The 15677-nt window shown below is 43.8% G+C and overlaps 1 protein-coding gene across 4 annotated transcripts in view; it reads right to left on the bottom strand.

Annotated features, from left to right (window-relative positions):
• The window catches only part of fynb (FYN proto-oncogene, Src family tyrosine kinase b), a 56249-nt gene that overhangs the window by 37129 nt on the left and 3443 nt on the right, over window positions 1–15677 (bottom strand). For 3 of the 4 annotated variants that reach the window (XM_031861762.1, XM_031861764.1, XM_031861765.1), the window contains exon 2: window positions 3766–3844. The exons of the other annotated variant lie outside the window; for it this stretch is intronic. The gene's annotated coding sequence lies outside the window, so the exon portion shown is untranslated. The remainder of the gene's footprint in view (window positions 1–3765; window positions 3845–15677) is intronic. 4 annotated transcript variants of the gene reach the window in all.

Here is a 15677-nt window from a genome sequence, read left to right as displayed (position 1 = left end):
ATATATATACATACATATATATACATACATATATATACATACATATACATACATATATATATATACATACATATATATATATATACACATACATATATATACACATACATATATACACACATATATATATATACACATATATATATACACACATATATATATATACATACACACACATATATATACACACATATATATATATACATACACATATATATACATACACATATATATACATACACATATATATACATACACATATACACACATACACATATACACATACATATATACACATACATACATACATACATACATATACATACATACATACATACATATACATATATATATATACACATATATACATATATACATACACACTGCAAAGTTTGAGTAGGGAGTAGGACGCGCCAGATGGTTTGTTACACAGAAGCATCTCGGACGCCGTCGTTGGAAACCGTTTGGACAAAAGGTCAGGCGCTTACAAAAAATATGTGCAATCCTTGTGTTCTCTAAGGAAGTTTTCCAACTGCATTGTGGGAAATGTAGGAAAAAACAAATTGAACTTGAATTACAGACGGGTGACAAATGAAGGAAAAACCTTGGTAACACACTTAAACAGAACTAATACAGATGATTTCATTCCAGTAACAAGGGCTCACTGAATGCTTCAGGGCTGAAACTAACAATGAAATTATTCATCCATTAACCAGATTTCTTTCTCAATTACTTGATTAATTATCGGGTCCATGAAAAGGTCAGAAAATAGGGCCAATTGACAATCACAGTTTTGTATCCACAGAAGACCTGGAACCAGAATACAGACTACAAATAATAATAATAATTGCAGGTTCTTTTTCTGTGGACTGACTGTTTCAGCTCTAGAACGGTTTGATCAGAAATGTTCCACACATGACAGAATCTAGACCAAGGACCAGTGTTGAGGCTCATGGTGGACCGACATCGAATGACGTCACCTTATGCGTCTTTTATGTCGCCCATCTGTGCACCAACGAAGAAAAGTCCCTGTAAAATAATCTCCTAGCATCATACTACATCGTCCGTGAGGCGTTTAAATGGTGGGGGTTTTCCTTTAAATGTGTTTCTACACGATGAACTATCACGAGATCTACATTCACAAGCCACTGCTGCACTGGATATGGTTCCTGCTGTCACTGCTGGCAGATACAGAGTGACATCTCAGTCTGGTGGTGACTGAGGATCACAGCTGGATACTCAACAGCCATCAAAGTGGCCAAAGGAAGACTTGGGAGGTGGGGGGGAGACGTTCTATGATGAGAACCTGCTGGTGACGGCTGGCCAGTGTGTGACGTGGAGGTCACAGAGGGCCTCTTTAGGACTCGGTAACAAGCACGGGGAGCCAACACACAGCACATCCTGTGTGAGCCTAGGCGGTAGTTTGCAGCCTCATACGGATCACTTAATTCGGCGACAGGAAAAGCATGCTGAAGACAAAACATGCCACCAGATGTGTCAATATAACGGAGTGGAGCCTAACTAGGGTTCATTATCGGCACCACTTCTGGGCCTCCTTGCAATCAGACAAACTGAGAACCACAATGAAGTCCGAGGGCGGCGCTGACATTTCGGCGAATAGCTGCGCGGCCCACGCCGTCACTGTCGGTGGAGGCGACGAGCCGGGAGGCCGAGAGGTCGGCTTGGGAGCGGCCGCATGCGACTAGCAGTATCGATGTCTGGGATAATGTGAGGATGATCACCTTCTCTGCACAATGCTGAAACTCTCCAGCGTGAAAACATGATTGGAGCCGGTGACTCATTTTTGGTTTCTCACCCGCCTGCAATACCGCCTACCCAGCAAGGGAAGCATTCACACACACACACACACACACACACACACACACACACACACACACACATAAACCTGTTCCACGTTCCCACAGTAAAGTTGATGTGCTACCATTGCGGCCCTGAAGAGCTTCTTCTTCTTGACACCTGCCGTATCTTCCGTGTCACCGACAAAAAAGAAAGAAAAAGCTGAGAAACTCCGTAACGAGCTCGCTCTGGTGACTCCAATCTCTGAGCAGCGAGACATGCAGGAGCACTGTAGGAAACTGGAGCACACGCAAATAAAGGAGCTATTAGCGCAGCGATGACTGAGCGTGCATAATGAATACAGTTTCGATGAATGCCGGATACCCAGCTGACTCTGGTTTCCTGGAAGGAACCCTTGTTCAGCTCTTTTCCACTAACCCATTGATGAATTCTACCAAAAGAGAAAAAAACAACCCTCGTTCCCATTTATAGCCGTTTGTCGGTTGCTCGGGTGGTTTTTCATTTTTTATTACAACGAGTCTCCTTTGTCGGCGGCTCCTCTCACAGTGAAGAAGAGGAAGCTACAGGAATGCCTCTGACTCGGTCAGACATGGACATCTCTTTGGCTTCAAAACAGGTCGCAGAACAAGTGAAGCTAGCAAATGTCTGCTGTGCACAATAAAAGGTTCTTGACTCACAACTACAATATATGAAGAGGGCCGGCTGCTAGCGGTTTGTTTGATGGGTGACAAATGAAAGAGGTTGATGATGCAGACTCTCATGTCTTCGTTAAAAAGCATTCACTTACTGAGTGAAAGTATTCATGACAAAAACAACAGTTTGAAACAATATATTGATGTGCGAATTACACAGCGAACATTTTTGTAAATGCCCCCGGTGTGTAAAGGCCTTTTAGGAAGAAAGTGTTATTCTAGACCCCCCAAAAAACTAAAATTGTGAACCATGATTGTTGCGAGTTGTGCTGCACCACATCAACCCTGGCCCTTTAGGAGCCTCGTGAGGAACCCTGGGTGGGTTCTTGTTAGCACTCTTAGAAGATGGAAAGGTTCCGCATAGAACCTCTAGCGAGGTGCACAGTATGTATGTTAAGTTCTCGGTGTAGATACGTCACGTCTTTCATCTGCCGCAACATGTTGCATGGGATAAGAACAAACAACACGTACTAACGGGGGGGGGGGTAGGACACATGAGGAATCACACAGCGGGTTAGCTGCAGTGTGGAACTGGCTGATCTCACATTGACCCCCATGGAGACGTACGGGCCCCGACCTTACTGCTGCTGGTTGCAGATTAAAGATGGACAGTTGGGTAAGGTCATATGGAGATATCAAGCAATAAACACTTTAGCTTTTAGCTAGCATCTGTTGCCCTGCAGGTCAACCTCAAGCAGCAACAACAACAACAACAACATACTGCCCCGGTGATGGCAGGTACACTTGTGTGTGGTGTCAGTTGCTCTACAGCTCCAAATCCAATTCATTCTTCTTTGTTTTGGTGCATCTGTCCATCTTTCTTAACACTTTCGCCACAGCTTTAACAAAGTATTTTTATATGAATTTTACCAAAACAGTTTATTATATTTTTGAATGCTCTTATTGGTAGTAATGTATTATATTCAGTTTGGAGTGAGGTAGTATGTAGTTTAAATGTAGTCCTGAACAGGATTACATAAACAAACCTCTTAAGGAAAACAAGGATTTTTAAAATTTATTATATACAGTCCATGCTTATGAGCCACAGGTGTGAGTATGCGGTTAAGATAGCAGGTTGGCCTCTCAGCGCGGTGAGTACCTGTGCGTGGTTTAATGCATGTGTGCTCTGCTATCCTTAAAAAGACTCCTCTCCCAACACGCCGACGTGAACGCGCCCTGAATTGGAGAGAGTTGGTGTGAGGTTATGAATGAGCGTGGGAGTGTTGGGAGTCCAGCGGAGTGGGACGAGTCATACCTCTGGTTTTCGGCGTTTCAGGATTTCTTTTCTTTTCTATTTCCTCCACATTGCTTCGTGCGCTGCCGAAACAGAGGCCCTGCGGGGACACAGAGACGCTCAATTATTCATCGTCGCATTCAATAAAACATGAATACCAGCCACACGTGGCAGCCCCCGCCATTCACACTTCTTCCCCAAAATGGGTCAAACTTTTCCCACAATGCTTTGAGACGACGTCAACCTCTAATGGTGACGCTCTTTTTTTTTTATTACTATTATCATGGTGATAAAACACGAGACAGTGTGATAAAAAGTAGAGAGGAACAGGTTCGATACACACAGATCTCTCCAGCTGGAATAAATGACCACTCAGAAGAACAAAAACAGAAACATGTCGCCATTGTGGCCGTAATATTTCAATTGGTAAACAACAGGTTGCTGCCGGCTTGAATCAAAAGCCTGCGTGATGGCCCTGTTTTCACTGCCTCTCCAGCAGGCGGGTGGATTTTCAGAAAATCCATTGCTCACCTCTCCAGGTGTGAATGAGGAGATGCTATTAAATGTAGGGCATCACAAGCAGGCTTGACAAATTAAACCAAAAAAAACACTCCATGCCATCTGGTAGTGGACTCGACAATTCATCTTTTCATTTCAACACACTGGGATCTGGCGTCGCGGCTGGTGTGATGATCCAATCTCAAGATGGTCGGTCTCTAGTTTGCTTTTGTATCTTAAGCGCTCATTTTCCTTCACATGACTCATTCTTGTTCTCTCATTAAATCATACGCATTAACTTTATGTTACGTGGGGAGTCGGAAACTGTGTAATTGTAAGTTCTTCTTTCTCTGTCATTGATGCTGTATGTACTATTAAAACTGTTTTGTGGAAATGGAAAAAATTAAAAGGTATTTTTTTTTTTTTTTTTTTAAAGCATTTATCTGACAGAGAGTATTCTCTAACTCCTACAACACAAATGTAAATCTCACAACTGTGAGCTAAACCACAGAGGACGTATCTGGCACGCTATAAGGCGACCTTCATTCACAAGAACAAATCTCCACCGGGCGTGGACGAACTTTAACGGTGGCTGCCGGCTCTTCGAACTGACAGCAGAAACACACAATGCAGTCATTGTGCAGCAGCAGGGCCGTGTGTGTGTGTGTGTGGGGGGGGGTTAACTGCACCTCCTAACCGCCCTTTATTTACAAAAGACGCGCCGTCGTCGCTGCCAGATATGTTAGAGCCCCATTAGCTGCTGATTTGACTTTAAAAAGCTCAGCCCCACTAATCTAATTGAATCTGTCTCTGTGGTTTCTGCCGATTGCCGGAGCAGCTCGCGCTGTATTGGGTGCTGCGAGTGCACGCGGGCTCCAGCGATGTGATGCAAACTGTTTGTTCAGACGCCCACGTGGAAAGCTGCTGCCGCTGCTGGTTTGTGCATGTCGGGGTCTGTTACATGATCACTTCCTGTTATTGGTTCACTTGGCAAATGCCGACTGATTTTGTAATCACAAGATCAATACGCGTGAAGCGGTGCATGATGGGTAAGGAGCTGAAAGAATATACATTAGTCTGTGTGCATCAGTCCTGTTATTTGGCAATGTAGACGAACATGTGGAGTGGAGGGTCATGAAGACTTTCGCCAGATATAAGCCGTCATCACGTACCCACACACACCCACAGTAGAAGAAGAGACAGAGGAAATGAGCAAGAGAGAGAGAGAGAAACAAAGCGAAGATAATGAGGACAACAGGATGAGACACTTGAGACGGCTTGAGTCTATTTTCTCAGAGGCTTTAATTCAGCAGGTCGGAAAGCACCTTTTAACAAAACAAGCGTTACTACAGGGGGATGAGTGAGCATTCAGTAGTGCTCACATGTTCAGCCAGAAACACAACTGCTTTTTCACTAGGCGTCTATTTTTGGGGATTCTGTGCACAAGAACTGTGAGGGTTACCCAAAATACTCGAGCTGATCTCAGTGTGTGTGTGTGTGTGAGTGGAACGTGTGATTTAAGTCTTCTTTACCAGCAGAAAATTGCCATTTGGCTGCTCCGCATGTCTGCGTCCGCTCTGTGGCCCCCGTCATCTCTCTCTGTCGCCTGATGCAGTCATGGCGACGGGGCTCCCAGCAGGCTTTGCTGTGAGTTCCGTGGGGCCCCTGACACCCGGAGGGATAGCTGACTCTCTCTTTTCATCAGCAGTCCACTCCCAATAAAACATAATGGCGCTGAGGTTGCGGAGGGGGTCATTCAGCTACGCGGAGCAGTCACATGACCGGCCCGAGGCACAACGGACTCAGTCATTCTGCTGGGACACATGAGTGGGACTGAAGTGAGAGACACACAGCAGCATCCACAGAGAAGACCCCACAGTGAGCGACAGTGGGCAGGAAGGCACTGCATGTGCTCCACAGTGCAGCCAGAGTTCAAGAGGAGAAATCAGGCTTTGTGCGGATTCATTTCATTTCCCCTATTTGCCTAATAGACCCACGTACCCACCGGGACTGTGAGCTGCCAACATTAATATTTCCAGTCTTTCATTAAGTAAAATGTTTGTATATGGCATTCAGTGAAGGATTATTTTTAATCAATATAAACATGCATAAAATGACTGAATGTAGGCCAAAGACACACGGCACATATGAAAAGCAACAGGCAGCTAGCTAATGTTAGCAGTGATAGCTACGCCAACTTCTACAAAGCTGACCGAGCATCAGCCGTGCTAATGGTACCAACAGTGCCAAAATTGGTAATTTGTGACGATTTTGTCGTTTTTATTCCATGCATTCTTCTTCCTGGTCAAAAAACGTGGCAACTGCATTACCTACAACAGAACCCAAACGCTGAAAGTTCGGTCGGAGATTCCGGTGTGCTATGCTAGTAAGCTAATGCTAGTATTCTCTTAAAGATGAATATTACCGCAGAGTAACAACAGCCATTGCTGTAAAGTGGAGCGAACTTCTCACAGATCGTTCTACTTAAGGAAACATAAGAGTTTTGCACAAAAATCAAAGTTATGAGGGCAAGTGTGTTGTGTGGTTTACTTCACATGTCAGATTAAGACAGCAGAAAGACTATCTGGTATTGTCTTTATATGCTTTGCTCCAGTTAGCTTCAAATTCATAAAACAAAGAAGAAAAAACAACTTGACAAAACGTAACTCGATTTTTTTCTCTAAATGAAAATTGCAAAAGGGCTGGTACTCCTCCAAGAAACTCCCTGATGGAAGTCAAGTGGTAGTGCAGGAGGAGAGGAGACAAGCAGGAAGCCTCTCTGAACAGGTTTGCAGAAGCCACTATCTCAGAGACGTTGTCACGACTCCCTCACCGGCTTCCCACCTCAGCCACTCAGCATCTTAGAGGGCCCCGGGGCCACTCACTGAAGGGGCCTTCTGCTGGGAAATCAACCCAAGTCTCATGGTGTTGGGCGACTGCTTTCCGCTCCGCGCCTCGCACAGTTTAACACAAAACCCGCCGTCAGCCGCCCACTTCTGGTTCATTTCGGGGCTAGTCTCTGAAGGGTAAGTAGGGCACTCTGCCGTCTCAATAGGAGCTGCATTTGCAAAGCTTACAGCTGCGGGCTGCAGCCTTTACATGGATTTAGAGCAACCTTGCAGACGGTGGGGTGGCTCGGTAATGATAATATCTTCAGCCGCCTGTGGTTCTCTTTGTTTTTTATGAAACATTGTCGTGGGGTTCATGGGTAAAGATATGACATGCCGGCACGCTAATTAAATCCAGATCGTTTCATCCCCGTTCCCATGAGCCCTGACGGAGGTGATGTGATTGGCAGGTCAGGCCTGAGAGCCCTCGCCGAGAGGCTGACTGACAGACGCTGCTGAGGAGTGGATTAAAATGGACTCTGTACTGTAGATGCACTGGCTGTCTGCACACAGGCCTACGCTACGAAAGAAAGAGAGAGAGAGAGAGAGACAGACAGAGGGAGAGAGGGATTTGCCAGGTGATTAAAGTGTTATGGAGGAAGCAAAAAGTAGGGCGTTTTCTTTCCCAGATCAAGAACGAACACTTCAGAAACACCGAAAAGCGTCTGTTTGTAGGAAGACAGAATTCATCAGATCAAACTTCGATTTCCTGATGCAGTTTATTCTACCTGAGTGAAGCAAAAAAACATTTAAAGCTCCCTTTTGAAATCGGTGGAACCTCCAGAAAGAGACACTTGTGAGACCTCAGGACAGTGGAGTTTGTCCCCCATGTCTTACATTGTGATGATGTTAAGAAGGGGTCACTTCACAGCCAGTAAAGATAGGGAGAGTAATTACAGTGACCGAAAACTCCTTTATTCTACCAATAAGTTGTATTTATTCAAACCAATAACGGCAGAGACTAAACTTTTGAAAGGTTTGAAACATGATACGCTGTGGTAATCAGTTCTGTGATTACCTGCCCGGAGGAGAGGCTGACGGCAGCCCTCTTAGCTGCAATGCAAGCAAGGTGCTGTCGGCTCTTGTTATGGCAGCCCAGCAACCTTTTCAGCCCTTGAAAAATGACCCAGTTTTTTATCCGCCTTGCCCTCAAACTTGCTGCAGACTGAGCAATATATACTCAGAGTTTCGCCCACATCCTCTTTTTTTCTGCTCCCCACCATCTCCTCAGGAGCGACCTATCCGTACTCCGAATTGTGCAACTAATTACATAACTATCACCGCGTCAAAATCGATTAATGGAAGGAGCCAACGATGAGAAAACCTCGCTTTTTTCTCCCTCATGTCTGTTGAGAGTTGCACATGTGCAGTACTGATCAGACAGTTGCTAGCGGAGAGTTTGACATTAGCCAGTTAGCTAGCAGAATATCAAACAAATATTTTACACTGGACAATCCCATCAATAAACCGGTGACATGTACAGTATGTACGGCTTTAGTTTGTATATTTGGGGGTTTAAAGCTGAGCCAGGCCATAAAACATGACAGAGAGTCTTTTATCATGAAGCATAATGCAAAACATTACCAGTGGAAACACTTTATACCCAAAATGTGCATAGCAGGAACACCTTATTTGACCTTGGGGGGTTATTTAACAGGTGACAGAGCATCCAGAAGACGAAGCTCTGCAACATCGCTGGCCCAGGTCTGGCGTGCCGGATCAATGAGCGGTCATCTCCTTTTTGTCTGCGTCGGCAATGCAGAGAACTGCACGCCTGCACAGCAAAACGGACAGCGCAGCGCTCCACAGAGGGCAGACAGCCGGCAGAGTTCAGGAGACTGAGCACTGCGGTGGAGATTGGCCATAATAGGAGCTCCTGGCGAGTAGTCTACCAACGCTCGGAGGCCAGGATTCTACATGTAAACACTTCCGCTGTGCTCTGCGTTGACAAAAAAAACTAAAAATCCTGAAATGAGACCATATTGAAATTCATATGACACCATAAAACACAGTAGCCTCTTTGCGATGCAGATCTTCTAACCGCATCGTCCGCGTGCAGCACAGGGAGGCTTTTGTTGGGGCAGAATACGGCCTCTGTCACTCACACGCGACACGAGGCACAGCTGGAAAACTCGCAGCGAGTTAATCATGTATGAGGGCCACTAACGTGCGCACAGAAAGCACTTTGTTTTCCTCACAAAACGCAAACACTTGTCATCAGTCTGCCTGCCACCGCGGTAAACATATCATTAATAAGTAATAGGGCACGGCGAGACGCATTGTCCGCCTCGCCGGGCGTTTCGGCGAAGGCAACGTAATTGCTACTTGTGTCTGGCAGGCTGAGCCTTAAGACGCTGCACATCAACACCGAGCCGTTAACCGCTGAGAGGCAATCCAAATGCTCCCGGATCACGTCTCTTGCACCTTTAAGAACAGCATCGAGATCGATATTGTTATGTGGCCCAAACTCAACTCGCTCTCCTACCAGTCTGTGGTCCGAAAACAGTAGAATTTCACCACCACAGAGTGTGATCAACGTGATATAAAATACTCATTTACCAAATGTTTTGTTTCCGTTTGGATTCGTTTGAACATCCACCGTTAATAGTTAATAATGCATTTGTGATCTGTTTGACGCATTCTGTGGTGAAAGTACTTGTTTTATGTATTTGCGACACTGACTCACAGCAGCTAGTGAAAGACATTTACGCAATTTATTGGTTTGTGTACAGAGACACGAATTGTGTGGCTAGATACTTTGTAATTACATTACAAAACTTAAGTTTGATTTAGGCAACAAGTCCCGTGTTTAGATACACACTTTTCTTGAGAATTGGTTCAAGGCTTTTTGCATTTACCATAAACAGGGCTGGTGCAGGAAAAGAAAAGACAGTGGCGCCAATATGCGGTCATGTGCTTTGCAAAATTCTTCAAACAAGAAGCCATTGAAGGGAGACTTTGCTTTTCACACATCATCAGTAACACACATCTGAAAACCTGCAAAGGCGTGCGCTGCATTGCCTGCTGTCTAGAGAGAAAAAACTACGCTGTTAGATTGTAAGGAGTTCACACCAAAAGTTAACGTTAACGTTTGTCTCTCCACTGCCAACACAGTAAGCATGAATAAAACATTACCGTCTTTAATTAATTCACAAAATCAACTTTTTGTTTATGATCTATTTATTAGAATTTTCTAAATCTGCTGGGAGTAGACGAATAACACTCAGCCGGGCTCATTGTAAATTAAAGTTACTCCAAGGAACTATAGATGGGTGATGATTTTCAAATTTTTTAAGTCATTAAATTAAACAAAAAGCAGATAGTTTAAGTGACTCGATCATCTTGTCACACTACAAACTGGGCCTCCGACCAGTCCACCGGGGACGGACCCTGATCCGGCTTCGACCTGCAGTCGGAGCTCTGGCGGGAGGTTAAAAGCTCCGCGCCCGGCAGCGGCCTCTCCTCCACCGGCCAGGAGCTCCGCCGGTCCCTGTTCAAGGCCAACACAGACACCACAGGGCAGACGGGCCCAGGATGTATTGCTGGGCCCGTTGGAGGAAAGGGAGGCGCGGGAGAACCAGAACCAGGACTGAGCGGGGGCAGACCCAGTGAGCACTAACCCGGATTTCAACGTTGATTTCTGGTTGAAAAAGCGTTGATTTGGGGTCTGAACATCTTAGACGTATTTTAACCATCATTTGAACCGGCTAAATTACGGTTACAATATCAACGTTTCACAAAACACCAATTTGTTTTAAAATATTGATGGTTTGTGCAGTTGTAGGTTGAAAGAGACACGATTTTGGTTACTTTAAACGTATTTCTCCAAAATCATATTATGCTGACCGTTGATATGTGGTCTACACGAAGACGTTATTTCAACGCATTCAATGTCTCATACAAAACTTCGTAAATATGGAACTATAGACTGTGTGCTGTCAACAAGAAGCTCCCAGGACATCGCAATGAGAGCAGAGCACATTATGTCTGTATAATCACGTAAGTTCACGTAAAATACAACTCTGTGTTTACTGCTGTAACACGCATGCGCACGGACTCAGTGCATATTTCTAAGTTAGAGACGCTGGCGTGCTGTCTGCACGATGCTAGCTAGCTTACTGAGTTGATGAGCGAAATGAACGAGCTGACGGAATAAACGAGGCTTCACGCTAAGGACATACTCTGTAAGTACTTGAACTACTTTATTCCAATATTGCAAACCGAAATATCATTACCATACCATTAATATCATGTTATGCTCACCATGGTGGCGAGGCTGCTAGCAATTGTAGCGTTATCATGTTAGCTTGTAGTGTTAGCATGTTACGAAAGTAAACATAGACACGTGTGTTAGTTAATATTGGAGACACTTTCTTTGTGGACTGTCCCTGTAGCCCAACGTCATAAAATAGAGGACATTTCACATGTAAACTACACGTGTATTTTCCATATTTTTCTTACTGTCCGTAGTACTATGGACAGCGAGTGGGGCTGTACACATTTTAAATACTTGTTTTATTTACAGATGTCCAGCTTGAAAATATGGCAGACCTCCTGAAACCGGCTCCTGTGTGGCTTTGAAAACGACATTTAAAGAAGGAGATTATGGTTTTATATAATGAACATTGTTTATATTGATATTGTGCTTTAATAAATACAAATGAACTGCTGCCTGTGTCACTTGGTCTTTTGTCCTGTAAGTGGAAACTCTTGATGTGTTACTAACATTAAGTATTTAGTTGCTACATATTGATCTGAGAGCATTTTGACGGTTAAAACATGGTGACGTTGAAATCACGGTTAAATCACGTTGAAAAGTGAAAGGTTTTTTTAAATAGCCGACTATTTAAAGACGTTGATTCAACGTTCACGTTTAGGCCAGATATTAACGTGATGTCCAATACTGGCTTTCAACTGATAAATGTGGATGTGGTTTCTTAGTAAGCCTCTATATCATGATATATTATTATTAGCACAATGTAGAGGACGAAAAATTATAGTATTGCAAATCACGTTTAAATCTGGTCTAAGCGTGAACGTTGAATCAACGTCTACAAATAGTCGGCGAAAAAACTTTCACTTTTGAACCAATTCTGAACGTCTTTTAAACGTCCATTCAACGGAAAAATGCTCACTGGGTAACGACATACTCTGGAAGTACTTGAACTACTTTATTTCAGTATTGCAAACCGAAATATCATTACCACACCACTAATATCATGTTATGCTCACCATGCGGGCGAGGCTGCTAGCTTGTAGTGTTAGCATGTAGTGTTAGCATGTTACGAACAGTAAACATAGACATGTGTGTTGGTTAATGTTGGAGACACTTTCTTTGTGGACTGTCCCAGTTGCCCAACGTAATAATATAGAGTGTTTAGGACATTTCACATGTAAAATACACGGCGGACAGCGAGTGGGGCTGTACACAGTTTAAATGAGGAGGACGTGAGTAACATACTGTACTGTACTAATACGATCATGGTCAAAACATTGTTGTTTGGGTTATGGCAATATACAAACAATATAAACAATATACTGTGTAATATCCAGGTCAGCATCGTTCTGTTGAAGACACGTTTAAAATACGTCTGTGGTCTCCGGTGAAGAGACCTTCAAAACTGGTCTAAAAGTCAATATGTTTTTCTAATACTTGTTTTATTTACAGATCCAGCTTGAAAATATGGCAGATCTCCTGAAACCGGCTCCTGTGTGGCTTTGAAAACGACATTTAAAGAAGGAAAAGGAGATTATGGTTTTATATAAAGAACATTGTTTATATTCATATTGTGCTTTAATAAATACAAATGGACTGTTGCCTGTCACTTGGTCTTTTGTCCTGTTAGTGGAAACTGTTGATGTGTTACTAACATTAAGTATTTAGTTGCTACATATTGATCCGACAGCATTTTGACGGTTAAAACACGGTGACGTTGAAATCACGTTGAAAAGTGAAAGGTTTTTAGCCGACTATTTGAAGACGTTGATTCAACGTTCACGTTTAGACCAGATATCAACGTGATGTCCAATACTGGCTTTCAACTGATAAATGTGGATGTGGTTTCTTAGTAAGCCTCTAAATCATGATATATTATTATTAGCACAATGTAGAGGATGAAAAATTATAGTATTGAAAATCACGTTTAAATCTGGTCTAAGCGTGAACGTTTAATCAACGTCTACAAATAGTCGGCGAAAAAACTTTCACTTTTGAACCAATTTTGAACGTCTTTTCAACATTGGGCGTAGACGTCTTTTAAACGTCTATTCAACGGAAAAATGCTCACTGGGGAATGTCAGGCCCTGCTGCAGTAACATGAAAGGCTTTCTAAAAGGGACTCAGGTGCTCGTAAACACTACCGCTGTTGTCCACAGGGGCCGCCAAAATCAAGTAATAACTTTAAACATGTATGGTATTTGGACTTTTGGTCGGACAAAACAAAGAATGTGAAGAAGATGTAACTGTTAGCCGAGCATTTTCAAACTACCTCTGGCATTTCATACGCTTAATCAAAAGAACGATCGACGGGTTAATTTAAACAAAAATGACTAGTTGATGCCCTAAAGAAGAAGGAAAACAGCATTTTGTGCCGTGTTAAATACAATACTGAGCATAATGCATGGAGTCAGTGAGCTCTTTCAGCTACTTCTCTAACCACCACATGGTGCCTTGGATCTGCTGCTAGCTGCCTGTTATAGTAACCTACCATTGCCATACCACCGCTTCAGCAGCAGTAGAAGCTTTCCGTTCAGGCTGTGGCAGAAATTAAAAGATACTTGCTCGACTTTATTCAGCGATAAGGTTTTAAATATAGACAGAGGCGCTCCAGTGCACTATTAACCTTCTGAATAAAAGGCTAAATGGACTTGAGAGCTGAATGGAATCGGAGAGAAAGAAGAAAAAGGGAGATTAAAAATGGAAAATGTTGAGCAGGATATGAGAGAGAGAGCCACGCTTGCTGGCACTCTCATGCCTTGCCTGCGCCCCAGATGTAAATGAGCAAATGTGATTCCCTTCAGAGGGAAATGAAGCCACACTTGACTACCGGCGACTGACTTTGCACATTTGGAGCCGAACACAAAGACGAGCCATGGCAGGTGGAAGTGGCGGGCCGATAAGGGACTGTGCGTGATGCTATCAGCTCGACGGCATCGGTTACACCTGCCCCTCGAAGCGAGACAAACAACTCCGGCTAATTGAATTCCTTTGAAGAAAAACACCCCTAAGACGGACATCTCCGCGGGTTCGTTTTGACGAGCTTTCATGCGAGTGTGTCGCTTTCACACATCATTTCCTCCCTGGATATCGCTGCAACGATGACCCAGAGACATATGCCCGGCTTGCTGCATTCAGATTTTTTTTTAATGAAGCTGATGGATCTTATAAAAAGCTAGAAGAAAAGAAAAACGGCGGCGGTAAAACCTCTTGGGTTTTTAATTAGTAGAGTGAAAAGAAAACTCGCAGTTGTGATATGGAGATGCTGGAGGGATTGCAAGTGGTACAAAAGAATTAAACGCATTGTTTTTTGCTACTCGATCAAGCTGTCAGAGCTACATTGGAGCCCACACTGTCACTAACTTCACTCCCTGGATACATATGATCACACTTTTTGAAAAACAACAAAGCGATTTCAGAGAGAAGCAGATAGAAGGGTTTACAATGTGCGTATGAAAGGTTGTCAAAGTGATTCAGCAGTGAAAATGAGCTAAAAAAAATGAGCTAAATAGATAAAAGATAGAAGCTAAAGCCAGCTGGTTACAGTGTAAGGTGAATCATCGTGGAGATCGAGACAGAAGACATTGAAATTAAGGATCAACATTGTTCCTGTAAAGCCGGGTAGATCTTTATTCACTGTTACAATCATTAAAAGGCAAAAACAGCCCGTGTATACATTCAGTACACCTTTAGTAGCTAGCGTAGCATAGACGTGCCAACGGCAGTTAATGAGGTGCTAACGTACTCTGCTAATGATTGGACAGACTGCGTTTTAGAGGCGGGACTTAGCGAAGGGTCGATTAACCTTGTTTTTCTATTATTTGATAAGCGCCAATAAATAAAACGTTATGTATGAGGGCAAGAAAAACTTGAAAAACCTCAGCCTGCTCTATTACCGGCTGTAGCCTCCTAGTGACGGGGAAGCAGGGGTCGATGGCCCCCAGAGAGCTGTTCCACTCATTTCCTGTAACCAGCATAGCCAGAGCATGAAAACACAGTGGAATTAGCAAGCTGACGTTAGCTAGCACACGAGCCGGCCGCTAAATGAGTCAAATTGAAATACTAAACGCTCTACCCTTGTCACAGCGTACGTTAGCACATTGCTATCGCCAGATAATCAGCTACTAACACTGATTCACCAGATGGTGAGATGTGCTGATAGCTTAACTATCAGTCCACAGGAAGGAGAGAACAGGCTCGTGTTGCACTGTGACAGTAATGATACACAGTGGTGACTGCAAGAGTAAAAAATGACAGACACCGTGGAGAGAGGCAAGAAGGGGGGGGGGGGGGGGGGGGGGGGGGGGGGGGGGGGGGGGGGTTTTTTTTTT

This window comes from Anarrhichthys ocellatus, unplaced genomic scaffold, assembly GCF_004355925.1.
Source record: "Anarrhichthys ocellatus isolate YVR2014 unplaced genomic scaffold, GSC_Weel_1.0 scaffold25, whole genome shotgun sequence".
NCBI lineage: Eukaryota > Metazoa > Chordata > Actinopteri > Perciformes > Anarhichadidae > Anarrhichthys > Anarrhichthys ocellatus.
This window is presented reverse-complemented; position numbering and strand designations above follow the sequence as displayed.